This window comes from Musca autumnalis, unplaced genomic scaffold, assembly GCF_047663935.1.
Source record: "Musca autumnalis isolate F117 unplaced genomic scaffold, ASM4766393v1 scaffold_3, whole genome shotgun sequence".
NCBI classification, from domain to species: Eukaryota; Metazoa; Arthropoda; class Insecta; order Diptera; family Muscidae; genus Musca; species Musca autumnalis.
In genome coordinates this window covers 94,064,645-94,077,045 of record NW_027411866.1, presented here as the reverse complement: position 1 = coordinate 94,077,045, position 12,401 = coordinate 94,064,645, and the positions used below count along the sequence as shown (strand labels likewise).

The following is a 12,401-nucleotide window of genomic DNA, read 5'->3' as shown; positions in this document are numbered from 1 at the left end:
TTTCATGTACAGTAATACCGTATCTTTTAATTTTAATATAGTTTTCGAAATTTAATTTGGTGGCTAAGATGTAGCATCATCTGCATCTTACCATTAAAATACCTATAAAATATCGCTAATTTGCGCAAAGTGCATACAATTTTTGTCCGCATCCGATTTCAATGTCCACCTTGAAAATCTACATCGATATATATCTATTTCAAGGCGATCAATTAAGAACCGTGGATGTAGCATCACACACTATTTTTTGGGATAAAATGAATGTAGCTCTCTTATCAGTGAAGTTTTCAAATCTCTGTTTCCGCTAAAATGAAGATGCTGTATTAGTTGTTTTATTGCAGTGGAAACGAACAGCAGAAAACGCGATAAAATACGCGATATTTCCAAAAACAATTTTAGGTTATTTTTCTACTTTGGACTTTCTTGTAACTCGCGTTTTAGTAGATGGATTTTTACGAGGAATGATTTATTAGATCCGGAACGTAAAAACTTAAAATGTGCAATCAAGTACGAGGAAATCGAATGACAATTGTAAAAATTAGGCCCGAAAAATTATGTTTTTTACAAAAATGTTCGCACAAAATTTCCGGATTTGGATGTAGATTTCTATGAAGCTGTGCAGACTATATTCACATTAGTCGTATCAAATAACTCAGAATCGCAAGTACTACAATCCTAGATATATTTTTTTGAAAAACCTGTTTGCGGAATGAAATTAGAAGAAAATTTCAAAAACCACTGTAAATCTGGCTTCAAAATGTCAGCATCATTTAACGGTAGAAGCAGTTCAAATTTTGAAAAGTAATACATTAGTGAGATGATCCTTATTTAGTTTGCTTCTACTTTTACTTTGACAGGAAAATCGAGGGAAGTGTGGTTTACTCACAAATCGAGAGAAAACAAAAAAAGACATGGTGGCTTCAACCCATTTTTACCCATTTTTTAACATAAATATAGCCACAGTTTCCACCCAAATTATCTTTTAAGGCCAATATTGTTTGCCACGTCCAAAAACATTTAATTTTATCCAAAAATATTTAATTTGTATAATATAGAATCACAAGTCGCGTATTCTAAAAGGGTAAACCTTGGCTTCAGCTATGTTAAATTTTCAAAAAAATTGGTGATATAGTCTTCGTTGGGGGTATAAAATTTTCCCCCAGAAATTTGTCGGTACAGGTCCACGCCTTCATATAGCGCCCATAGAATGTACCTCCCGATTTTGGTTGTTTTGAAGGTTGTTTCGTCGATATTCCCCAGAAATGGCTGAACTTTAGTATTTATTTTTCGTTGGGGGTATTCCACATTCCCCTCCAAATTTGTCGATACATGTCCACGTCATATAGCGCCCATAGAACGGTCCCTCCCGATTTTCGGTATTTTGGAGGTTGTGGTCACAATAATCAATGGCTGAAATTTGAGGGGTATTCAACTTTCCCCTCTAAACTTGTCGGTATAGGTCGACGCCTTTATATAGCCCCCAAAGAACGGTACCTCCCGATTTTCGGTATTTTGAAGGTTGTGGCCACAACTACCCACCGAAATGGCTTAAATTTGGTATTTAGTCTACGTTGGAGGTAAAATCCCAGCAAAAATTTTGCCTCCAAAGATGCAGTTAAATCATACTTACAAGTGATTTGGAAGCGCATCAAACTATGCATTTTCACTCATGATTTTTACAAGAGCGTGACTACTGAAAGATGCACTCCATTAGCACTGCATTTTAACTAACCCTTTGGAATCGCATTTTATCTTACTTTTTAGGGTAGAAAAGGATGCAGTCCAATTTGCATCCAAAGCACGTGTTTTGATGCAGTGCTTTGGAAGGCACTCTTCGGAATGTGTTTTTATGCAGTTCAAAGATGTTGTATTATATTGTATGTGGTATTATGTGATTGTATTTTCTTTCTTCTGCTTAATCTGGCTCTGGGTCAATCTCCAGTTCCAGGAACGTGGCTGCTTCGATGGGATGTAACCACAGATCCACTCGAGTAAGTTGAGTAGGTTTGCCGGGGTGGTGAAAAGGTGCCGCTTGTGTTGTGCGTCGACCATTGCCCAATAGGAGCTACGCACTTTCCCGAGCGTAGTTGAGCCAAAACTACACTGCTTTGTCGTGGCAGCTGGCGCTATTTGTTGGGACTTCAAGAACTGCTAATAAAATGTAACGAACGGAGTCCTTTTTCACGACTCCGTTTGAACTGCATCCGGATGCTGTTGAAATGTGTGAAATGGATGTCCACCTTTGGATTGCTTCCGAATGCTGTTAAAATGTAAGGAATTGGAGTGAACTTTTCACGACTCTGATTGAACTGCATCCGGATGCAGTTAAATTGTGAGAAATGGATGTCATTCTTTGAATCGCATCCGAATGCACATAAAAAGTGGGGAATGGAGTGCCTTTCTCACGACTCCGTTGGAACTGCATCAAAGCATGTCGTGAAAGAACTAGTCGACATTGCACTACATCCAATTAATTTTGCTGGGATCCTTTCCGACTGAAATTCGTCGGTATAGGCCCACGTTTTGATATAGCCCCCATAGAACGGTACATCCCAATTTTCGTAATTAGCAAAGACGTGACTTCAATATCCCACCGAAAGACTGAAATTTGTTATTTAGTCTACCATGGGGTTATAAAATATTCCAGAAGAGATATAGAAGCGTACCTCTTGATTTTCGGTTAGCCACATTATCTTACCGAAATATCGGAAATTTGTTCTTTAGTCTTCTTTGATTCTAAAAACTTTTCGCCAGAAATTTGTAGGTATAGATCGACGTTTTGATATAGCTCCCATAGGACGATACCTCCCGAATCTCGGTATTTTGAAAGTTAGCCACCTTGTTTTACCGAAATTGCTGATATTTGGTATTTAGTCTTCTTCATAAACGAAAGGAAACTAATTGTTCCATTTTACTGCAATACAACTCATGGTGGAGGGTACAAGAAGTTTGGCCTGGCCGAACTTAACGCCTTTCTAATTTGTTGCAAAGTAATTTTTTCAAGTCCATGTAAACAACACAACATATGGTTGTATGTCAAACTGTCCTGAGTACGTATAGGATAACAACTGTCAAACTTTCCAAAAGAATGTCGAATGGCGCCTGGCAACACACAGTGTTGCCTAGGCCAGAAAGTTATCGTGCAGTCCTCGTATAGTAAAATAAATATTACTACCCTAAGTTATACCTATTTAGTGTATAGAGTAAAATCGAGAAATCTTTTAGAACGTTGCATTTTTTATGTCTTAAGTATATATGTATTTGTAATTTCCCCGACGTTCACTCCTAGGTATTGTCCATACATTGTCCAAAAAAACTAAATGTTAGAGACTCGAAGTACTCGACAACGAATGCATTATTTGTTCTGAATATTCATTTAACTTATTACAAATGAGTCGTTACCCAAGAGAATTAGGAATTTTCCTAATAACGCTACTTCTTAATAGAAAATAATGTTATTGATATTATCGTCGTTGTTACCGTTACTTTTGTTAAATTAATAATTCAGCATCATTAGTTTTTCTATTATAACAAATTGTGTATTTTGCCTTATATCTTTCCTTACTTCTTCTTTTCCCATTTCACACACTAATGTTGCCGTTTTGTGCCAATTAATGGTTCAAGAAAAGGGAAAATCATAACCATTGGTGGTGATGATAATAGGAATAAGGCAAATAAATGAAAAAGGGATTCTGTGGAGAAAATGAAAGTTCAATCTATATGTATGTACCAACATACATATATACATATGTATGTATATGCTACATAAATGTTGTATAGCTTTTTTGGCTAGGAAATGATTTCAGTCAGTAATTCTTCTGGGGAAACACACGCATACGTACGTACATACATATGTATAATTGTCTTCGTTTTTGGCCAAAAGACAAAACAATAATCATTCAAAACAGCAGTGCCGCCGCCATATCGAGATGTTTATTGTAAAACAACGACAACAATATATTGACAAGATTTTTGTTTTGCTTTCTTGTCTATTCTGTTTTGCCCAATTTATACACTCACTATCCGAAATAATATAACTTGTCTTATTGTTGTATCTATGTATGAGCTATTGTATAAATAGAGCTTATGTCATGGCTAAGGCAAAATATCATCAATACAAGGCGTTAAATATTCAATGATGTTTATGTTTTTATTTTCTTTTGCCCATAATCTATGTCTGGAGTGGAAAATGATGTAAGGGTCAATGGATAATAGGCCAATAGTTGTTTTTTTTACTTTATTAAAAGTCAAGGATACAAGACATAGTATATATAGAATGCAGACAAATCTGAATTTTGGCGGCAGATTTACTTAGGCTCATTATAACTTAGGCACTTGTCCCAACAGCTACAAGACCGATTTCTTTTATGCGAGGCCGATTATATATTTTTTAAGGTACAGTTCTATGGATGCTATATAAAAACGTGGACCTATACCGAAAAATTTCAGTGAAAAGTTTTATATCCCCTTCTATGGAGGCAATATGAAAACATGGATCTATTACGATAAATTTTTGGTGGAAAATTGTATACCACCAACGAAGACTAAATACCAAATTTCATCCACTTCGCTTGGATATTGGGACAACAACAAAATTGGGAGATACCGTTCTATGAAGGCTATATGAAAACGAGGACCTATACCGACAAATTTCAGGTGGAACGTTTTATACCCCTCAACGAAGACTAAATGCCAACTTTCAGCCATTTCGATTTGAAATTCATTTTCTGAAAATTGTTTTTAAAATTTGCCTGTATATTGAAAAAAAAATTGTGTTTGCCACAAATAAGACAATTTCAGTTGGGAACAATTCAAAAACTGTTCAAAATGAACATTATGGAAATACTGATATGAAAAGCTTTTCGGAATCAGACGAATGCTTTTTACAGTGTTTTATTTAACTTGCTTTGTTAATTTTTTATAAAATCCAAATTTAAAACAAATTCGTTTTGTTACGAAACATTCGTTTCAAAAACAATTTTTTTGCAAAAGCAGGCTGAATACCAAATTTCAGCCATTTCGGTGTGATGTTGAAGCCACAACCTTGCAAATACCGAAAATCGTAGGCAACGTTCCATGGGAGCTATATGAAAACGTGGACCCATACCGACAAATTTCCGTTGGAAAATTGTATACCCACCAACGAAGACTAAATACCAAATTTCAGTCATTTCGGTAAAATATTGGGAGCACAACCTTCAAATCTCCGAAAGTCTACAAATTACAGGTGGAACGTTTTAGAACCCCAACGAAGACTAAATGCCGAATTTCAGCCATTCCGGTGGGACATTGAGGCCACAAACTTCAAAACAGTGATAACCGGAAGGTACCGTTCTATGAGGGCTACATATATAAAGACGTGAACTTATATCGAAAAATTTCTGCTGAAATATTTTATACCCCCAACGAAGTCGAAATACCGAAATTCAGCCACTTCGGTAGGATATTGAGGCCACAACCTTTTAAATACGAAAATCGGAAGGTACCGTTTTATGAGGGTAAACCTATATGAGGCTGGAGCTATACCAAAAAATGTCTGGTGGAAAGTTGTTTACCATAAACGAAGACTAAATACCAAATTTCAGCCAATTCGGTGAGTTATTGAGGCCACAACCTTGGAAATCCGAAAATCGGAAGAAAGGCTATATAAAGAAGTGGACCTAAATCGATAAATTCCAGGTGAAAAGTTGTATACCCCTAACAAAGACTAAATACCAATTTTCAGCCACTTCGGTGGAATATTGAGGCCACAAACTTCAAAATACCTAAAATCGGGAGGTACCGTTGTATGGGGGCTATTTGAAAACTTGGACCTATACCAACCAATTTCAGGTGGACAATTTTATACAACCAACGAAGACTAAATTGTGGCCTGTTAAGCGATTTCCTGAAAATTCGCCTTTGGCCCCTATACAAGGTATTATGGAAATAAAGATCGGTCGTTACCCGATCATCATAAATTTTTGTAGACATAATTTTTTAGCCACAATAATGAACTGGTAAAGACTAAATACCAATTTTCAGCCACTTCGGTGGGATTTTGAGGCCACAAACTTCAAAATACCTAAAATCGGGAGGTACCGTTGTATGGGGGCTATTTGAAAACTTGGACCTATACCAACCAATTTCAGGTGGGAAATTTTATACAACCAACGAAGACTAAATTGTGGCCTGTTAAGCGATTTCCTGAAAATTCGCCTTTGGCCCCTATACAAGGTATTATGGAAATAAAGATCGGTCGTTACCCGATCATCATAAATTTTTGTAGACATCGTTTTTTAGCCACAATAATGAACTGGTAAAGTTTTTTCATCGATTGAACAATAAATGCGGCCTTTAGAGCATTTTCATGAAAATTGACCTTTGGTCCCATACAAAATTACTATGGAAACAAAGATCCCTCTGTGGGCACGGTCCAAAGTTAACAGATCGCAATTTCATATATAAGGTTTTTGGATCATACGGAAAAAAATGTAGGGGGTAGGCGTTTCAAAAAAACAATTTTGACATTTTTTGGGCTGGCCTAATGGGTACTTGCGCAAGCAGATAAGGCAATGCTTGGTGTATTTGAGAGAAAAAATATTAGAAAGATCTACGGGCCAATATGCGTTGACGGTGAATATCGACGTCGTATGAACCACGAGCTGCGTCTGTTATACAACGCCATCAGTATATTTAAACACATCGAGATATAACGATTGCGTTGGCGATGATGAACCCGCTAAAAGGCGTATAAATTCGCCAAGGCATTAGAAGACGAGATCGGTTTTATTTAAGAGTACATTTATTTACTCTTAAATAAAAATCCACCACTTCTTTAAACAACAAAAGAAGAGAGGAATGATAAATATACTGGTATATGACAAGTAAACTTGGAACTAGTACAGTATCATCTACGGGTAATGCATAGAGAGTCAATTGGTTACTATCGCGGACATCCCTTGTAAAAGTTTACATTTGATTGTTCTGTGAGGGGTATAAAGTGGAACTAGTTACTGTAACCCAGAGAATCGACGAGTTTCCGATACCGAACTAGTTCATTTTGCTAGCAGGTATCTTTTACCATTGTCACGTTATTCATTGTAACCCCTCCTACTCTCTTTGCCGTCCCGTGATTATTGTGGAACATTCTACATCGGGGATGCAGTCTATGAACCAGCGAACGAGTATAAATACGGGAGAGTAGCAGGTGGGGGTGTTGAGTTGTAATTCAGGCCGCGCACTAAAACCGTCAGTTAGGTATGAAGCAAATGAAAGTTGTGTGCTTATTAGAGTTAAGCGGTGTGCTTAGTAAAGGAACGCCGCACAGTTGTTCAGAATAGTTTTTTCTGGTCAAAATGATGTAACTTTTGAACGGATAGAGATATTTTTATAGTTCTTTTTTTTGTTAGACAGATAACACAATCAGCTTTCAGACGAATTATAATTATAAGCGGTCTGGTAGTTGCAGAATAATTCAAGGTCAAAATTAAATTTTTGAGTTTTTTAACTATTTTTCATCAAAATATGTGGTTTTGTGGTTTTTATATCTTCCTATGTATTAACGTTGGTCAAACACAAACAAATAAACAATAAAATTACCAAAACGCTAAAAAAATCGAATTTTTTTTTTAAAAATTTCTAAAAACTATTTTTATAAAAAAAATTTAAATTTTTTCAAAAATTAAAAAAATGCTCCTTGGGTTTTTATAAAATCTATATAACTCATCTAAAAACTCATATACTCAAAAAATCTAAACATGTGTCAAAAAGCTGTAATTCATATGGAAACAGTATAGAAAAACATACATTTTACCCATGTAATATCAATAAATTGAAAAAAGTGTTAAATGGTCGGAGCGGGACGGGTACAAAAGTACATATGTGCTGAAAGAGGAAACTCTCGGGCATCTTTTTGTGAACTTTGAACTTTGTTCCATATTGTTCCACAAAAGTTGTATTCCACTTAATTTGGAATTTCATAAAATGTAGTACCTGAGGAAAAATAAAATAGTTCATGTTGTGTAAACGCTTCGGTAATTTACTAAAACGATTTCTAAAGGCTACAAATGGGGTAAATGTTCGTCTTTAGGGGTACACCACGCCCATACCTTGACCTAATTTTTTTGGTTTCCTTAGTTTTAATATGTTTACTATCGAATCCCATACAGGCATATCTTTGACAAAACAAGATTTTGATTTTTGGCCAGGAAAATCGATTCCTGAACCATTGTGCGCCGTTTACGATTTTTTCTTTTAGTTAATTCACTTATATACGTAATAAATATACATAAGTTTATAGCTCCGAGTGGAGCTTCTAGCAACATCATTTAAATAACAATTTATTTACAAATTATCGACAAAACTTCTGTAACTTCTCCTGTCTTGAGTCAGTAGTTGCCACGTGAGACCTTTGAGTCTAAATTCTTCTTCTACTGTTCTTCGCCTGGTAATCTTTGGGCGTCCCCTGTTTCTATGTCCCTGTGGTTTCCACTGAAAGCTAGCTTTGGCGGTGTTAGTGTCCTCTTGTCGGAGAATGTGGCTTATCTATTTCCATTTCATTCGTCTGATTTCAATATCTATGGGAAGCATGTTGCATCTCTGTAAAACATACTGGTTGGTGATGCGCGTTGGCCAGAAGATTTTACTGATTTTTCTCAGACATTTATTTACAAAGACCTGCAGTTTATTGGGGTTTGTCCCAGTTACTTTCCATGTTTCACATCAGATTTGACACTCGTATTGAATATAAGGGAATTGATTTGTGTTGATATTTGGGACGATTGTCAGACTCTTCCGAGAGATGCAAATGCATGACGGGCCTTATTTATTCTGTTTGTAACGTCAGCGTAAACCCCACCATCTGTGCTGATAGCACTGCCCCGATAGATAAACTCTTTGACTTCTGCTATGGAATGATTACTAACGATTATTGGAGTGGAGTTGTTCGTAGATATTCTCATCACTTTAGTTTTGTGGATGTTGATTTTTAGACCTACGCTAAGGCCATTCTCGTGCAATCTGTTAATTTTTGCCTGCGCTCCAGCCAGCGTGTGCGACTTTAAGCATAACTCGTCCGTGCAATCGAGGTCATGCAGTCGTTCGTACATCTTCCATTGGATATCGTCAGGTGCTTCGGCGTTCGTTTTTGTCATCACCATATACAACACCAATAGGAAGAGGATGGGTGACCGTACACATCCTTGTCTTATTCCGTTGTTTATGTGGAAGTTTTCATTGTCAATATCTTTTAACCGCGCTTTACATGGTGCATTGTGGTAAAGCAATTGAACAATTTTGATAATTTTTTGGGGGATACCAATATTGTGCAAACATTTCCAAATCGCGTCTCTGTGAATGTTGTCCAACGTGCTATTTATGTGGTCCACGCAAGATAGGTTTCGTCTAAAACCAGCTTGTTCTTTCCCTAAGCTGGGTACACATTGTCAGTTTTGAATGACAGCTTTGTTGTTGCTTGCTAATGTGGACGTTCATTTTTGTCATTCATCATGCAACTCCAAAATGTTTTGTGGTTGATGGACGGTTTGACAGTTATCGATAATTTCGAAATATCGACATTCAGAACTGACAATGTGTACCCAGCTTTAGGTATGTATCGATAATAGCCGATATGCGGTCGAAGATAATAAAAGATATAATTTTTTGTATCGAGTTGAGGAGCGTTATTCCCCTCCAGTTTTACATTCACTAACGCCACCTTCCTTCGAGATTGTGACGATCACTCCTTCCTTCCAGGATGCAGTTATGCTTTCCGAAATCCAAGCTTCGTGGATTAACGACCATATGAATTGGTCCAAAGCTGGAGTGTATTTAAATCCAGATGCTTTGTTTTTTTTTCAGATTCGTAATTGCATCTCTGGCTTCATTGAGCGTAGGAGGTGAGATCTCTAGATAGCATCAAAGATACAGCCAGACTAAGCAAAGTTATGGCAAAGGGTCACTCAAATCCCACCTACATAAAGAGAAATAACGGTACCTGGTCAGAAAACTCGGCCGAATCTCTTGAAATCCTTCTTACGACGCACTTCCCCGGTTGCACGGATAGAACCATCGAAGAGCAAACCAATACAGCTATAAATAAAGACAACATTGAAGCCGAAAAGATAATAAGTCCGAGTAAAGTCACATGGGCTATTAACAGCTTCTCTCCCTACAAATCTCCGGGGCCAGATGGTATTACACCAAAAATGCTTCAAAGCGCGGAGAGCATAATTAACCCTTGGTTAGTACACATCTACAGTAGATGTATATCCCTAAACTACGTCGCTACGAGTTGGAGGCAGGTAAAGGTTGTTTTCATACCCAAAGCTGGACAACGTAGTCACGAAAATGCTAAAGACTTTAGACCCATAAGTCTCTCATCATTTCTGCTTAAAACACTCGAAAGGCACATCGACGTGTATATTCGAGAAAATATGGAGAACTCAAATAACACGCTTACCTTGAAGGACGCTCGACAGACACATCCCTACATGATATCGTTAGCACTATTGAGATGTCCTTGGAGCACAAACAATATACCTTAGCCGCCTTTTTGATATAGAAAACGCTTTCGACAACGTTAGCACCTCAGCAATAGAACAAGCTCTATATAACTTCGACGTGGAACCATTCATCAGTGGTTGGATAACCACCATGCTGCAGTGTAGAGTCATTAATGCCACACTGGGAAATAGCATGCTGTCGAAGCACGTAAATCGAAGAACTCCACAGGGAGGGGTGATCTCGCCACTGCTTTGGATCCTTGTGATTAATGAAATCCTAAGCAAACTTGAACATATGGGGATTAAGGTGGTTGCTTATGCGGACGATGTGGTAATGCTCGTCTCTGGTTTATTTCCGTCCGTGCTGAGTGACATCATGAGCGGAGCCCTGAAATCTCTGGATACTTGAGCCGCAAGAAGTGGTCTGGGGTGAATCCAGGGAAAACTGAGATGGTTCTATTTACTACAAAAACCAAATATGTAATCACCAATTTTCCACGACTACGAGGTTAAGAAATGCCACTATCAGATTACGCCAAATATCTAGGCGTTATCCTAGACTCAAAACTGTCATGGAAACGTTACATGGAACATCATGCTCATAAAGCAACCGTTGCCTACTACACATGTCGCAAAATGTTTTGGAGCCGCTAGGGCCTCAAACCCAAAATGGTGTTATGGATGTACACCAGCATAATAAGACCAATACTCACATGTGGAGCACTAGTTTGGTGGCCAACAGTGGGACAGAAAACAATTTAGAGAAAACTATACAGCACACAAAGATCCGCATGCATCGGGGTGACAGGGGCAATGAGAACTTGTCCGGCTGAAGCCCTCAATACAATAATGCATATACTGCCAATAGATCTACACATCAAAGCAACTGCGGTCTGCAATGCTGCAAGGCTACGTGCTCTAGGAATGTGGAGAGATAGAGCTTACGGACATGCTTGCGTGCTTCTTAAACTACCGGGAAAAATAGCAACTAATGCTGGTTACTGCACACCTGCAATAACTTTTGATCAGCCTTTTAAAGTTAAATTTCCAAGCAGGAAAGAATGGAACAGTAGAACTCCACTGACTGGGTACGACATCAATGTATAAACGGACGGCTCTAAGATGAATTGTGGAGTCGGCTCTGGTGTCTACTCGTAAGAAGCAAACATATCTACATCCACAAAGCTACCTGAAGAGTGCAGTGTTTTTCAGGCGGAGATACTGGCTTGTAATATACTTCTACGGCACCACTCACCAAACTCAATAGGATTGAATTTATTGAATTCAAACATTGTCACATCAAAGCTGGCGAAGGAATTTAAAGAAGAACTTGCTAAGCTAGGGCGTCTGACCAGAGTAGTTCTTACTTGGAACTCAGGTCATAAGGGTCTTGTTGGTAACGAAAAAGCAGACGAACTAGCTAGAGCGGGATCTGCCTCTAACGAACTTCCAAGGGCGTCAGTCGCAACACCAATGGGAGTAGTTAAAGTGGATATCTTCATATACTATCTTTCACAAGCAGAGATCAGATGGGACAAGACTGAAACTTGTAAAATATCAAAATCTACATGGACACACTACAACATCAAACGTACAAAGTTCCTGATTAGCCAAAATCGACGGAACTTGGCAAGACTCATTGCGGTGCTAACCGGTCACTGGGCCATTGGTAACCATGCAAAGCGCTTACATATTCCACACAATGACTACTGTCGCAGCTGCGGAAACGGAAAAGAGGAAGAAACGGTTGAGCACCTCCTCTGCTCCTGCACTGCACAATTGCAAAGAAGATTGAAAATTCTAGGACGACCGTTCCTACACGATCTTGCTGAGACAACCGAACTAGCTCTGGGAGTGGTGTGGTTTTCAAAACGGTATATTTTAACATACTAATTGTGGCTATGAAGGTTATAGCCA

At 38.0% G+C, this 12,401-nt stretch overlaps 1 protein-coding gene across 2 annotated transcripts in view; it reads left to right on the top strand.

Annotated features, from left to right (window-relative positions):
* The window catches only part of LOC141397050 (uncharacterized), a 72,862-nt gene that overhangs the window by 45,888 nt on the left and 14,573 nt on the right, over positions 1-12,401 (top strand). The gene's annotated exons all lie outside the window — the stretch shown is intronic.